The sequence below is a fragment of the Lytechinus variegatus genome, chromosome 5 (genome assembly GCF_018143015.1).
Source record: "Lytechinus variegatus isolate NC3 chromosome 5, Lvar_3.0, whole genome shotgun sequence".
In the NCBI taxonomy this organism is placed as follows: Eukaryota; Metazoa; Echinodermata; class Echinoidea; order Temnopleuroida; family Toxopneustidae; genus Lytechinus; species Lytechinus variegatus.
Window position 1 is genome coordinate 24,263,480 of NC_054744.1, and position 15,931 is coordinate 24,279,410.

General features: G+C 34.0%; 1 long non-coding RNA gene across 3 annotated transcripts; it reads left to right on the forward strand.

Moving 5' to 3' along the window:
• The first annotated feature begins 8,528 nt into the window (after window positions 1-8,528).
• LOC121415781 lies at window positions 8,529-15,931 on the forward strand. Of its 3 annotated transcripts, none has more exons than XR_005970053.1 (4): window positions 8,529-8,834; window positions 9,734-9,856; window positions 11,837-11,979; window positions 13,712-15,931. It is a non-coding gene; the product is annotated as an uncharacterized LOC121415781 (long non-coding RNA). The 3 variants fall into 3 exon arrangements; XR_005970054.1 differs by having other exon boundaries at window positions 9,745-9,856; window positions 11,834-11,979; XR_005970052.1 differs by having other exon boundaries at window positions 8,530-8,834; window positions 9,745-9,856.

A 15,931-nucleotide genomic window follows, 5' to 3' on the forward strand; every position in this document is an offset into this window, starting at 1 on the left:
CTTTGGCCATGTTGGGGTTTTTTGTTGAATAACCATCATATCTCTGTAAGTTTATTTGTCTAGTTCGTAAAAAGTGGACATAAGAGTAACCATGTATCACTGAACATCTTGTGCGAGTTAGAGTAGTATTCAAAGTCAGCACTGCTGCTATATTGAACCGCGTGATGCAGGTGAGACGGCCAGAGGCATTCCACTTGTTTTTAATGTAGTGTGCTTCTCTTTGTTTACAAAGGACATTGTGCGAATTTCCTATAGAAAAAATTATGACTCTGATGGATTTCCATAAAGCTACAATTGATTGAATCAACCATTATTCTTTTTAAGATGGGGCCCAGTTTTTAAAAGTGAGCCGTACAATCAATTTGCTAAGTTTTATGTTACTGGTCCCCAGATGATTTGAATAAAGTATGTTTAATATGTGTCCACCCTATTACATAATAATTTGTTCCTAATATCAATATGCAGAAGGTGGTCATTTTATATCTATCCTAGTGTAGGCTTAGTCCTAATATTTGTTTTTATGATTATACCTAAAATATGGTGCATGCACAAACATTTCTATTCTGTATGTCTGACTCATTACTTAAATCATTGACATTTTTGGTAAGCATATAATTTGCATCGTATTGATCAGTCACTTTATATCTATAGGGTGTGTGAATTATACCATCAGTCAGAAGGATTCCTTAAATCATAAATAGTTATCTGTTGATCAAATTTGTGCAATATATGAGATGTGTGAAATGGTTAGTGAAGAAGGTGCTTAATCCAGTGATGTTGTATATAAAATAAAATAGAAATATGACAGGAATATATCTATATTTGCCTCAACTTCTATGCACTCACTTGAATAATAGATTGAGAAGCACAATACTTGATACGGCATATAATTATGCAAAGTAAGTTTTTTAAAAATTACACCTCACAAATCACCAATTTGATGCAAAAAAAGCAGTCATAAACATGTATGTCCTGAACAATTTGATACCATTTTGATGGGGGTAAATGCTTATGCACCAGTTGGGTAATCAGTCTGTATTCCTTGCTGTTTTGTGTACTTCAATTTGAGTCAAAGTATTAAAGAATGAATACAATATTGCTGAATCTGGATGTCAATGAAATCAAAACAGAAAAGAACTGGAGTAGAATTCACTGTAAATCCATATGTCCATTTGGTCAAAACTTAATTAGAGTTGCAATAAAATTCATAGCAAACTACATTTCAATTAAACGAAACATTAGTATTGTTTATTAAACATATTTGAATATCAATCTGAAATTGAAAATGCATGTTGCATTGAATTTTTATAGCATTTCATGTACTTGTAGTATTATGATGTCATGGATGTATATTCATTCAACTTGTTCAGAGTTGTCATTCCTTACTTTGAAAGACATCAAAGTTTATATCACAGCAAGGAATACCTCTAGATTATTCATGCTTAAACACATACCGCATCAAAAATGATATCTAATTATTTGGGATAATATACTCTGTCCGGACATTGTAATATCTTTGTGTTTATGGTGGGGTTTTTCATTAAATTGGCAATATCTTAGAGAGTAAAGGTTCATCTGATTTTCTTGGCATAGAAAACATTTCTCAAAGACATGGGTGTGGTCTTTCACCATTTCTCTCATACAGTAATTTATGCACAGTAACTTTAAGTACACTCATTTACTAAAATATATATATATATGTGGGTTTATTGAATTTTTTTATAAATTGTTCTGTCCATTCCACACATTTTTTTACTCTGTCTCTAATATTGTGAATGTAGATGGTATTTATCAATGCCTATCTTTATAGGGTTTACAAATGATATTTGAATCATATTGATTTGTATAAACAGTATGTATAGGAAGCCAATGATCAAATAGAAGGATGATATATATATATCATATATAGAAATATATTTTTAATTAACATTTAATTTAGATATTCAGCTTTATGAGTATTTTATGATGTATAAAAAAACTAAGATAATCTTGTGCCAAAATATATGAAAACGTTACCATATCATAGCTTTTATTTATTTTTTTAGTTTACATTCACTTCCTTGGCCCAGTAGCACAGTGATGTTTGATTGATCTTATGTTTGATTTCTTTGATTAATTTTTATGATTAATATTAAACTTACATAATAGTCAATGTAATCAGGTGCTTTAGTCAGTCCCACACTCAATCCACAATCTTTATGTTACAGGGCCACGATAAAGTCATACATGAAAAAGTTTTCCCAGAATTTGTTAATGTTCAAGATTATGTGAATTGAAAGAGAGTGGACAAAATGATTTTTTTGTTTGGTATTAAATTGAAAATTGAAGGATCTGACATACTCTTTTCGGTGGAGTTGTGTAAAAACTTGCAGTAGAAAATTAGGCTTTGAAAAATTCTGCCATCAGCATCACTACCACCACCACTATATTTTAGCATCATCATCATCACCATCATCATAGTCATCATCATCATCATCACCATCATCACCATCATCATAGTCATCATCATCACCATCATCATAGTCATCATCATCATCATCACCATCATCACCATCATCATAGTCATCATCACCATCATCACCATCATCATAGTCATCATCATCATCATCACCATCATCATAATCATCACCATCATAATCATCATCATCACCATCATCATTATCATCATCACCATCATCATCATCATTATCATCATAATCATCATCATCATCATCATCATCATCACCATCATCATTATTATCCTCACCACCATCATCATCACCACCATCGTAATCATCATCATCACCACCATCGTAATCATCATCATCATCACCATTATCATCATCATTATCACCATCATCATAATCATCATCATCACCATCATCTTAATCATCATCACCACCACCATCATCATCATCGCCATCATCTCCTCTTAAGATTATGTCTAATCACATTCTAATGACTAGATGCCTCATAATTTTGAAATCAATATTTGATCTATTGTGTAAATATTCAAATTGTAAAATTAACATCCATATGATAAAATATATTTGTTTCTGCCTTGATGGACCTCTATAGTGCCAGTAACGTCATCTCTTTCTCAATTTCTATTTTTGTATTATCATGCCAATGAGAAACATAATTTTAGTAAATTTTATAGCATTTATGTGTATCAGATTACTAATACTCATATTATTATTAAAACTAGATGCAATATATGCATAAGCAGTGGTCTTAATTCAGTCTTTTATTTCAGGGAGAATTTTTTTTTAAACAAACAAGTTCACACCTAATTACCAATACTGCGTATAGCATTTCCATTTATTTGAACATGTTGAATGCAGGATAAAAGAGCATTGTCGATGCCTTGCTCACGGGCATAGATGCCGCGGACGGGGATCGAACCCCGGACTTTCCATGTATAGTCGGGCCACTCGGCCACGGCACACCCAGTGAGTGTAAGCACACCATGGTCTCCCTATCGACCCGACAGCCAGTTCTTCAATCTGGTAATTTTAAGGTCAAGTCCACCCCAGCAAAATTGTAGATTTGAATTAATAGAGAAAAATCAAATTAGCACAATACTGAAAAATTTCATCAAAATCGGATGTAAAATGAGAAAGTTATGGCATTTCGAAGTTTCGCTTATTTAAAAAAAAAAGTTATATGCACAACTCAGCGACATGCAAATGAGTCAGTGATGTCCATCACTCACTATTTCTTTTGTTTTTTATTGTTTGAATTATACAATATTTCATTTTTTACAGATTTGATTATAGGGACTGACTTGACTGAACCTATAGTGTTAAACAATGCTAATTTCACATGTATAGGGAGGCATTAATCACTGTTTCACTTGGCAATGAGGGGAAAATTATAATATTTCATATAATAAAATACAAAAGAAATAGTGAGTGGATGATGTCATCAGTCTCCTCATTTGCACACCGACCAGGATGTCACAGTTTTCTTATTTTACATCCGATTTTGGTGAAATTTTCAGTGTTATGCTTGTTGGATTTTTATCTTTTTATTCAAATATTTTTTTGTTGTGGTTGGGGTGGACTTGTCCTTAAAGATCCTGATAACAACGTAAAACAAGTGGAACGCCTTTTGTTCGTGATGTCATAGACTTGTGCAGGTCTTTATTTCGAAGACTATACGGTACATCTCAGACTGGATAGCAACCATTTTTCGAGGGTCGGTGTTTGCTTAATTGCTCTGGGGCTTCTTAATTGAATAAATATTTCGGGCTACCAGTCAAATTTCTTAAATGATAATTTTCCAATTTATCGTTCTGTAAAAAAAGAAAAAAAGAAAGAAATATCAAAACCATGAATTATTTCCAATTTCTTGTTGATTAGTTTAGTTGGTATGGGCACAAGGAATCTTATCAAAATGTTTGCATGTCTTTTGCTTTTTTAAAGGTCAAGTCTACCTCAGAAAAATGTTGATTTGAATCAGTAGAGAAAAATCAGACAAGCACATGCTGAAAATTTCATCAAAATCGGGTGTGAAATAAGAAAGTTATGACATTTCAAAGTTTCGCTTATTTTTCACAAAATAGTTATATGAACGAGTCAGTTACATCCAAATGAGAGATTCGATGATGTCACTCACTATTTCTTTTGTTTTTTTTTGTTGAATTATTTCAATTTTTACGAATTTGACAATTAGCACCTCCTTGCCTGAATCACAAAATGTTATTCTATAATGGAATATAACGTGTTCAGGGAGGAATGAAACTTCATTTCACATGACAATGATGAGAAAATCAAAATATTTCATATATAAAATACAAAAGAAATAGTGAGTGATGTCATCAGTTCCCTCATTTGCATACCAACCGAGATGTGCATATAACTGTTTTGTAAAATGAAGCGAAACTTTCAAATGTCATAACTTTCTTATTTTACATCCGGTTTTGATAAATTTTTCAGCGTTATGCTTGTTGGATTTTTCTCTTTTTATTCAAATCAAGTTTTTGTTGGGGTGGACTTGTCCTTTTATACCGGGTCTGTTTTTGTGGTGGCCATATCGTATCTAGGGAAAAGGAGAGGGGAAAGATAAAAAGGATAGAGGAGGAGCTGAAGGGGAGAGGGAAATGAAAAAAGGAGGGAACTAGAAAAAAAAGGGAGAAAGGTATTGAGGGCAGAAAATGAAGGTGAAAAGGGTAAGAAGGGAGAGGGGAGAGAAATTGAGAAGAGGAGCTTAAAAAATGATATGGAGAAGGAAAAATTTTGAAAAGAAGAGAGAAAGAGACAGAAAATAATGTGAAAAATTTAGCTTTATAAGGAAAGAAAAGAGAGCGAAAAAGAACGGGAAAGAAAAACTGACATGAAAGGAAGGAGAGGTAAAGATGAGAAAATTAAATGAAATGGAGAAGGGAAAGGGGGAAATGGAAACACTTGACCTTGATTGTTTAGTTCAATATGAACAATGAAGGGCGGGATCGTTTTCCAAAACAGTTATTTTCTTCTTTTTTTTCGGATGCGAAAAGAGTTTCAACCTGGGGCGAGCGCCGAGCCCCCCCCCCCCCTCCCGCAAAAGCAATGAGAAAGAGGAGGAAAGAAAGCTTCATTAAAAGGGATATACAAGGAAGGGAAGAAAATTAAAAAGAGGAGAAAGAAAGTGGCATGCTGGAACGGCTTCACGCCCTTCCCTATGAAAAAAAAACGAATTATGGGGGGATCATTTTTCAAATCCTTGGGCCGAAATGGCAGCTGCCCCATATAGGCCTGTAGGCGGCACAAAATTAGAAAAGATGGAGAAAAGTTGAAAAGAAGAATGAAATTAAAAGGAGAGGAAAGGGTGGAAAAAATGAGAGGAGGGAAAAAATATCAAGTAGCAATTTTTTCGGCCTTTCCAGATCACAATAATCCGCTTGCGTTTTGGGCTTGCATAAACAGCTATTTATAAGAATCATTTAACGCATAAAATGTCTCATTTTCCAGTCAATATGAAAAGAAATAGTTAACTTCGCGTTTCGCACTCTATTTTTTTTTTGGGGGGTGTAAGATTTACGACTTGTTCATGAATTAGTGCTTAAAACGTCCCGTTTGTAGTCCTAAATATAATTTAGCTCACTATTCATTTTGTTGTCGTTTATTGACACATGTATTTTGTTCATAAAATAATGTTCATGAATTTGTATAAAACGGCGAAAGTCCTGAAAATTTTCCATTTGATGGGCCTATTTCAGGTGTGACATTCACGAGTCACTATAATTAAAGTATTCTTTGCCATGTCATGTATAAATTCAGACTGAACTCCATATCATATTCATAGTCATGAATAGTCAATTGTCAATATTAAATGATTCCAGCTCGCAATTCTCACTCGCATCATTTGTTAATGAGATGTCTACCGTTATATACATTTATAATATTTGTATATAAAATAAGCTCGCTCTTCGCGCTCACATTATTTGTTCGGTAAATATACACTTTATGTTCATTGATTCAAAACGGTATTTCAGATACATGAAAGAGATTTAGCGCGTGCTTGCATGGTGTGTTTAGTGTTAGATTTAAAAAAAAAAGTGATTAAAATATTCTGTCATATATTAAACTTAAATTTCACACTAAACTGATCCACACATTATTTTTTTTTCGTGAGATATATCGTATTCATGCTTTCAATAGTCAATTGTCAATATCAAATGATTCCAGCTCGCATTTCTTACTCGCATTTAATTCTGTTTAATGAGATATTTTATATCTTATATATATTTTATTTTTTATATTTGTATACAAAATAAACTCGCTCTTCGCGCTCACATTGTTTTGTTCGGTAAATATACTCTTTGTGTTCATTGATTCAAAACGATGTTACAGATATCCCCTTTTCAGGTGACAGGTCATTATGATAATGAACATGATGAAAGAGGTTTAGCGCGTGCTCGCATGTTGTGTATAGTGTTAGACTATAAAAAGTTACAAAAATATTCTGTCATATATTAACTTAAATTTCAGACTGAACTCCACGCATGAATTATTTTTTGAGATATATCGTATTCATGCCGTCAGTATCGAATGATTCCAGCTCGCAATTCTCACTTGCATTATTTGTTATGTACCGTCATAATAACATTTATTTGTATATAAAATATACTCGCTCTTCGCTCTTAAATTATTTGTTCGGTAAATATACTCTTTATTTTATTGATTCAAAAAGGTGCTTCAGATACCCATTTTTTAAGGTGACAGGTCATTATATGAAAGAGGTTTAGCGCGCGTCCGCGTGATGTTTTCAATGTTAGACTCGCCCTGTTTATCAACTAAATATAGTGCTTGACATGTTATTGATTTAGGTCAATACCAGAGATAGATATATCGATAGTCAATACATATGAGCTGTCGCTTTGCCCTCCCATTATGTTTAGTCATATACTTTTCATTTTTAATAATCAAAGGGCGCTTGAAATGTACTATGTTATGATTATATATCAAATGATTCATAATCTATGAATTTCAAACTGTTAAAGTATTTAAGGGGCCAGGTACGCGTGGATGGAGAAAAGTTCTAAATGCGTGCGAGCAAAAATGTTGACAAATTTTGCGACTCTTGTCATAAAAATCTTTCATTTACTTTCTTTTTCTTGGACGAGAATCTTAGTTGGGGGCATGCCAAGCATCCCCTCCCATCTGTACGCCGGTTGGTGAGACTGTTATATGGGCTCGTTTCACAGTACACAAATTATTGAACGCACCAATAATAGTCTCGCCCACCGGCGTATACAGATGGGAGACCGAGGGGGGGGGGGGGGCAGTCAAATATATTGCTGTGCACATGCGTGACCCCCCAAAAACAAGTGTTTAAAGGGGCGTTTTTTCAGTTTTGGAAGAATTAATTTGTCTATGGTTTTGGACGCGGGCCGCGTGTGCACTCGTTAAGGGTATCAAAACACCGATTTTCAAAGATTTGGAAGACTGATCAATGGTCAATCGCGGGGTCAAGCGTATTTAGGGTATATTATTTTTCCAAAGCTTTTTTTTTTCTTTTTAAGACTAGCCAAACAAGTTTAGAGTATGTTTCCACCCCCGCCCCGAGGTGTTTCCCCGGCCTGCATTAATTTAAGCATTGTAATAGCAAGTTAACCAAACGTATTTTTCTGGCGACAACTTGTTTAGGGGCCAAAATATGTAAATGAAGCTCGCGAAAAACGTGTTAAGGGGGTTTTGCACAAAGAGATAAACTCGCTTAGGGGATCGATGTTTGGAATTTGTGTACAGCAATACATTTTACTGCCACAGATAAGGTTCTCGTCCAAGAAAATAGAGAAAAAGAAAGCAAATGAAAGAAAAATGATAAAGTGAAATATTAAATGTCACATAATTTTCTTATTTGCCTCTGATTTTGATAAATTGTGGGGGGGGGTTCTCCTCTTATTCAATACAACTCTTTGTTAGTGTGAACTTCCCTTTGACAATGATCAAAGTAAAGAAGCATGCAATTTCATCGAAACGACATTGACAAAGACAATTACCATGGATCCAAGGAATTAAGCTACGAATGTCTTATGGTTGATCAGTAATGCACCGAGGCGGAAAACGAGCGAACAATGAGCGGGAAATTTTGAATAACTGGTATGGGGACGGAAGAGTGTTTTAAATTTACGGCAACACACCAACATAGAAATGGCAATACAACATGAACGACTAGCTAGAAGGATTTTAAACAGTGATTACGTGTTCTCAAATAAATGGAAATTTCTACATATTTTTTTTTATATTTTTCTTATACTGTGTATTACTGTTGATTCGATGAAGGATCTGGGCAGAGACTTTCATTTGATGCTCACATGCTGACATGCAGAAACCTTTGTTTCAAAAGCTAATAGGCTAGCAGCTATGGTAAGGAAGTCATTTTTTCTGGATGCAGATATGTTATAGTGACTTAAAAGGTTTTTGTTCGGCCTCATTTAATGTATGTATGTCACGCTGTGTGGAATCCATATAAAGTTGAAAATATATATATATTGATGCACTTGAGACCGGACTTGAGAATGTACAGAGACGAGCTCAGGCTCGCTACGTCCCATCTTGGAAATGGTTCTCGTAATGCCGAGTCATGTTTATAGACGAGCTAAGGTTGACATGACCGAGACCATTAAGGTTCTCCACAACTATTTCTACAACTTAATTCTTACATGGATAAATGCTTGATTTTTATAGTGTCAGTTTCCATTACAACTATTCATCATACTTGATTTTTAAGTAAATTGATGTCCTTTTTTTAAATTATTTTTCGAAATAAAAAATAGAGATTGAAAAATGAATTAAGATTTTCTTGAAATTTTGCTTTCCACCAATCCAGGGGCCTGCACAAAAAATATGCCCATACATAATTTAGGTTTTTGAGCGCTCCGGAGAATACAAAAAAGATCCCCACATTACTATAATGTAAAATATATTGCAACTGTAGGGACAGAGGTATTTTTGGTTACAAAAGGGGCATTTTGATGATTTCTTTTTTAAATTTGCACAGCAAAAACTGTGGTGTTAACTGGTGTGCATAGAGGACCACACCAGTTATTTTACACCGGTGTCAAATTGGTGTTAGTTTTACACCTATAGGTGTTATTACAACACATATGGTTGTTACATTTACACTCTTTGGTGTTATGTTCAATCTCTATAGGGTGTTATTTTAACACCTCGGGGTGTGGTCCTCTATTAACACCATTTGGTGTCAGTTTGAACACCACCGTTTTTATACAGTGTGTGTTGTATACTGCATAGATCTACATTAGATTTCTCACAGGCAGGGTGGTAGCAGTGAAGTGGTCCAGGACTGAACCTTAATTTGTAACCTTATGTATGGATGGAAACTTCAGGAATTGATTTCAAACATTAGTATAGTTATAACCACTGAGGTAAGTAAAATAATCTAAATGTCCAAACTCTCAATAGCGTATTAGGAACCATTTTAAATGGCTCAAAGACATCATGATACATGTTTGCCATGGACCTTAACGAGAGATATTAACTTCAGTCTTCAGTGAAAGTAACCTCTGAGTGCTGAAATATGGTTGACAATGTTTGTACAATTATTTTTGCTTAATTTCTCTTCAGTTGATCTAGTGGATAAATGCTTGATTTGTGGTATTGTCAATTGATTTTCTTACAGATATTCATCACATGCCTTTAATTGCCCCCGGCAAAACTAAAAACAGAACTTTGTTTGTTGATTTTATTAAAATTAGAAAAATACAAGCATAAAACTTAACAAAAGATTTAAAATAAAGTTATTATTTTTTTTACTTAATTTGACCCCCCCCCAAAAAAAAAAATCCTGGTCGGTATGCAAATGACGGGATTGATGACATCACCCACTCACTATTTCTGTTGTATTTTATCATGTGAAGGATGAAATATGCTCATTTTCTTATTCGAATTGCCATATGAAAAGAATATATTAACAAATTAACATTACAAAATCCACAGGGCAGGGGCAGTTAGCCCCTTTGATTTATCATCTACCTACTAGGTCCATGGATTTATCAAGTAATGAAAAAGGAGGAAAAGAAGAAGATAAAAGAGGAAGGGAGATAATGGATATCTAAATGAGATGCCAGGGTCGTGTAAATGAATGATGCAATATTGATGAAAAAATACATTACCATGCTCACGTCTTCGTGGCCCCGCCCATTAGAATTCCACAGCGACACTCCCGGTGTTGCATTATGCAGATGACGTTACACTTCACCAAATTTAAAGTTACTAACTGATCCTCGCTCGGTTAATAAATTTAGAGCATTTTTAAAACTTTGTATAAAAATGTTTAAGCCCGTCACTTTAAGAACATTGTTCAAACTTGTAAAAAAAAGTTCAGATTTTTAAGGAAGTTCTTTAAATTGTTAAAACATTTTTTTTTTAAAGATTAGACAATGGTTAGACTCGCTTAAAAAATTTGCTTATAAATTTTTGAACGTTTTTTTTTTTTTTACAGTGAACAGGTTGGCGAGGAAAAGAATAATATTGAGCAATCATTGATAGAGATTAAGTGTATTTTGATCACGAAAGTTTGTTTACTTCCTCTCTCGTGCCGAGGTTGTTTATTTGAATAATGTATTTTAAAGTACAATCGAAACATGCACTCCAAACGAAAAGTGTAAATCTACGGGTTGTTTTTTGCAACCCAGATTTATTGGGTTAGCAAAAGGCCGAATCAATGAATACTTCTGATTATATTGTTCCACATCTTCTTTTGATGACGAAGATATATAATTATGATGTCATTAGGAGTATTGTTTCCTCGCTCGTTCATTTCGCCCCTTGTATGCCAAACGAACGTGGAAGATAGCATCAAAATAATTCAACAATTAAGTTGTTAAAGTGAATAGGGGCGGTTCACTAAGATGATTTAAGAGGGGAAAAGATGACTTATTCTATGGATTCATATTTCTCAGTTGAATAACGAGCGTCATCATGGTAATATTGTTTTAAAAGGCTCAATCAGGCCTTTCGGTCTTTTTTTCCTTTTTCTTTTCACATTTTCCCTCTTTTTCATCGTCTTTCATTTTTTTCATATATCCGTTGAAAAATCATAGGAGCCCCCCTGCCCCTCCCACGCGGCTCCTCCCCGGTCAGTATTCAACGTGTGTGCGGAGTATGTACTGTGCCGCATTTTATAGACACCGTTGATAAAAATTTGTCAGCAAATCTTTTTTTTTGCATCCCCCTCCATGTCCACCCCCAATAAAATGAAAAATACAAATAAAGTTAATTAATGTTTATAATAAATCTCATAACGACGCACATTAAAATTACAAATTTGTAGTTTAAAACTACTCATACTCAAACTACTCATACTCTCATACTGTATTTGTAATATTGTTATTTTTTTCAAGTAGTACAACAAAGCTTCAGATGTGAAGATCTGCTATACCTGCAGACGTCTCTACCTACATGTATCCGAGACTAGTCTCTATATATTCATCAGAGAACACACAGAAAACGATCTTATCATCCCCGACATCGAGGTATCATCTATCACGTAAGGAAATTATATCAATAATGATGATGGTGGTGTTGATGATGATGATGGTGGTGGTGGTGGTGGTGTTGATGATGATGATGATGTGCACCGCTGATTATGATACTGATGATTAATCCATAGAGATTAATCTTTGATCATGATTTGAAAATGTTATGGTTGTTACATGTATATTGATAAATTTGTTGTATTCTATTATGCGATGTAAATTTTCTAATTAAAATAATATGGTGATTATGGTGATGAGTGATGATGATGATGATGATAATGATGATGGTGGTGATGATTATGGTAATGATGATAACGAAGTTTATGATGATGACGATGATGATGATGGTTTACGGTGATGATGTTGATGGTGATGACGATAATGAAGTTTATGATGATAATGATGATGATGATAACGATGATGGTGATGATGATAACGAAGTTTATGATGATGATGGTGATGATGATAATAAAGTTTATGATGATGGTGATGATGGCGATGATGTTGATGATGTTAATAACATGAAGTTTATAATGATGATGATGAAGAAGAAGAAGATGATGATGATGATAGTGATTATAATATTAAGTTTATGATGATGATGATGATGATGATGATAGTGATGGTGATGATGATGATGTGAAGTTTATGATGATGGTGATGATGATGATGATGACGATGATGGTTATGATGATAATATGAAGTTTGTGATGCGGATGATGATGATGATGGTCGATGATGAGGAGGAGAATGAAAATAATGAAAATGATAGAACATGGTCCTATTTCATAAATAGTCAAGTAACCATGGTTTCTTTGCCAGTATTGTAATTACCATGAAAGACTTTAATGTGATTGGCTACTGATCTGGCTAGCCCTGTTACCATGGTAGTTGCATTATAATAAAAAATAACATAATGAAAGGTTACCATTTAATTTTGATGCCAGGTGATGAAATATTTTTTTTGAAACTTTTTTAAGGTTATTCAATGTTGATCAAGGGGTCCGAACAAGCAAGAATACAGAATGGTTGATTTTGCTGGCATTGTTTACACGAGAGGGAGCTTAAAGTTTGCAATGATGTTTACACTGAAGCTGTAACGGATAAGTCCACATCTAAGGTAGATCCAAAATTTACAACGCAAGACTAATTGAAACACTTTTCTAGCCTGTCCTCAATAAATAGTTTGGTGCCTTTCAACATTACTTAAAGGTCATTTTCACCCCCATGAAAATGCTGAATTGAATAAATGTAGAAAAATCAAACTAGCATAACGCTGAAAATTTCATCAAAATCGGATGAAAATAAGAAAGTTATGACATTTTAAAGTTTCGCTGTTTTCACAAAACAGTGATATGCACAACTAGGTGAGTCAGTCGATGATCTATCACTCACGATTTCTTTTGGTTTTTATTGTTTGAATTATACAACATTTTACTGAACCATGTAGTATTAAACAATACTAATTCCACATGTTCAGGGAGAAATTAATTGTTGTATCACTTGACAATGAGGAGAAAATTAAGATATTTCATATTTCATATAATAAAATACAAAAGAAGTAGTGAGTGGATGACGTCATCAGTCTCTTCATTTGCATACCAGCCAGCATGTGCAAATAACTGTTTTGTGATGGTAGTCATGGTAGTTGGGCATTTTTGATGACATATACGACAAATAAAACATGTATGTCTAATGTTTTCTGTTGTTTCCTAATTGTTTTTTGTTTTATTATTCCATCAGCGCAAGAATCGACCTGATGTCGACAAAGAATTATACCTAACTGAATACGATCGTTGGCTGCCGTATATGCATCAGGTTGTAAAGGCCCCGGCTTACACATCGCCATCCTTGCAGCCTTGACAGCAAAGAATGGAACAGATTTTCATCAGGAGGCGATGGCGAGTCAGGTGGATAGGAGAATGTTTCAGGTGGATAAGAGAATGTTTTGCTTGGAAAGCATCCGCATGTGTATTATTTCGGTGAAGTGAGATCTGACGACATTGACCGGCAAATTTGATTTTCTTCTTGGAGAGGATCCAGTTTTACCATGAGAACGATGTGGATGATAATTATGGACATCGATCGACGAATATACCTTTGCGATACATGGTTAGATGGTTTGAAAGTTCATCACCCGATGCTGTACGTCTTTAAATGCACAAGCAAAATGTTCGCATTATACCTACGCTTCTTAGCAATAGCTTAATCGTCAAGTAAAGCAAATGCTATTACGCAGTTAGCAATTGCTTGAGCTTACTAGCAAAAGCGTTTGCTCTCTCATTTTTTATGTATACGGAATCAAGTAAATGCCAAGTAAAAGCCATGGAAAAGGCGAGCAAAAACAATTGCTACATTTTATGTATCTGACCCAATGGTTCAGATGCATAAAAAGTAGCAATTGGAGTATTTTCAATATATATCTACCTATACACTGCCCGTGATGTGATAATTACTCACCCCTCTTGAAAGAGATTTTTGGACCCGGCCATCCTGTCTTCCAACTACAGAAAATTTGCCTGCTCTTTTCGCTCGCTTGCATATGAAATGAACTATAATTCATTACTTTACATCACAACAGATCCATTGCAATACAGCCATCGAACAAAAAATAATTGTTTGTTACTGAAAGATGGCAGTATTATATACCCCGTACACATAACCTGGTGTGTGGGTGTATCCACAATTTCGAATTTCAGGTCAATATATCCCCAACTGCTTGGACCAGATTTACGCCAGTGCTCCAAATGATGTTAACATGAGATCCAGAGTATTTCCAAGATGTGATATTTTGCTAGTATAAGACTTCACAAATCCAGAAACAACTATTTCAATAGCTGGGTAGCACTTTTATGTCAGAATATTCAATAGGTGGACTGATGAATCCAAATTTATATTTTCATTTTCTCACTATTTACATATCAAGTGTGTATATTTTCATTGCAACGATGATTATCTTGCACATGAAATCGGGTCTCAATCCATTTTTTTTATTTACGGAAAACAAAATTGGAATTGATATAATTCCATATAATACGATATAATTTTTTCATATTAAGACAATGGGAATATCATGAGCTCATTGAATATTCATAAATACATGCATAAAACTGTAAAGCCGACATAATTCAAAACTATATTATTCATTGTCCGATTTTGATAAAAACTTTAAATGTTTTGTTATTATTTTCTTACCAGTCAGAGTACCCATTTGAATTTAGGCATTTTAAAATTAACTTGTATCTTGCGAAAGAAATGAATTCCATGTATTATTTATTTGTCTAGTTTTTTTTCATACTTAGTTATATGTAAATATATTTAGTTTGAAGTTGGCACCTGACAAATCCCAATTTTAACGAAAAATATATGTCATGAACGCATAATCATTATATATGGTTGGAAGGAATATCATTCTTCTCCCAAATAATTTTGATATCATATTTAGGTGGTATGTCTTCACGCTTGGATAATCAGTGTATTCTTTGAAGTGATTTTGAATGCGCTAACGTAAGGCATGACTGCAATGAACGAATCCAGATGCCAGTGTTCTATGAGTTAGTAAACATAATATGCAAATCTCTGTTTAAAGAAATTAACGAGAGAATCGATACTAAAAAGTTTTTATAGACAACTGTAATGTATTTTTTTGCAAGAATGTTTTGAAATGGATTTTAATTCAACAGTTGTAGGATTATGACGTTGACATCGACATTCATTCTTGTCTTACTTTGGCTCAAATCAAAATTTATGTGTCTCGCCTGCATAGTGAAAGCGAGGTATAATAAGCGCCACTTTTCCGAATGCGTGGGATTATTTTCAAAAACTTAACCAAAGGCTATAAGATTAAGGTATATAAAAATATATATTTCAACGGGCTGGATATATCATTGTCACAAAGTTAACACTATTGCCATATTGAATTGCGTAAGGCAGACGAGACTGCCAGGGGCCTTCTGTTTGTTA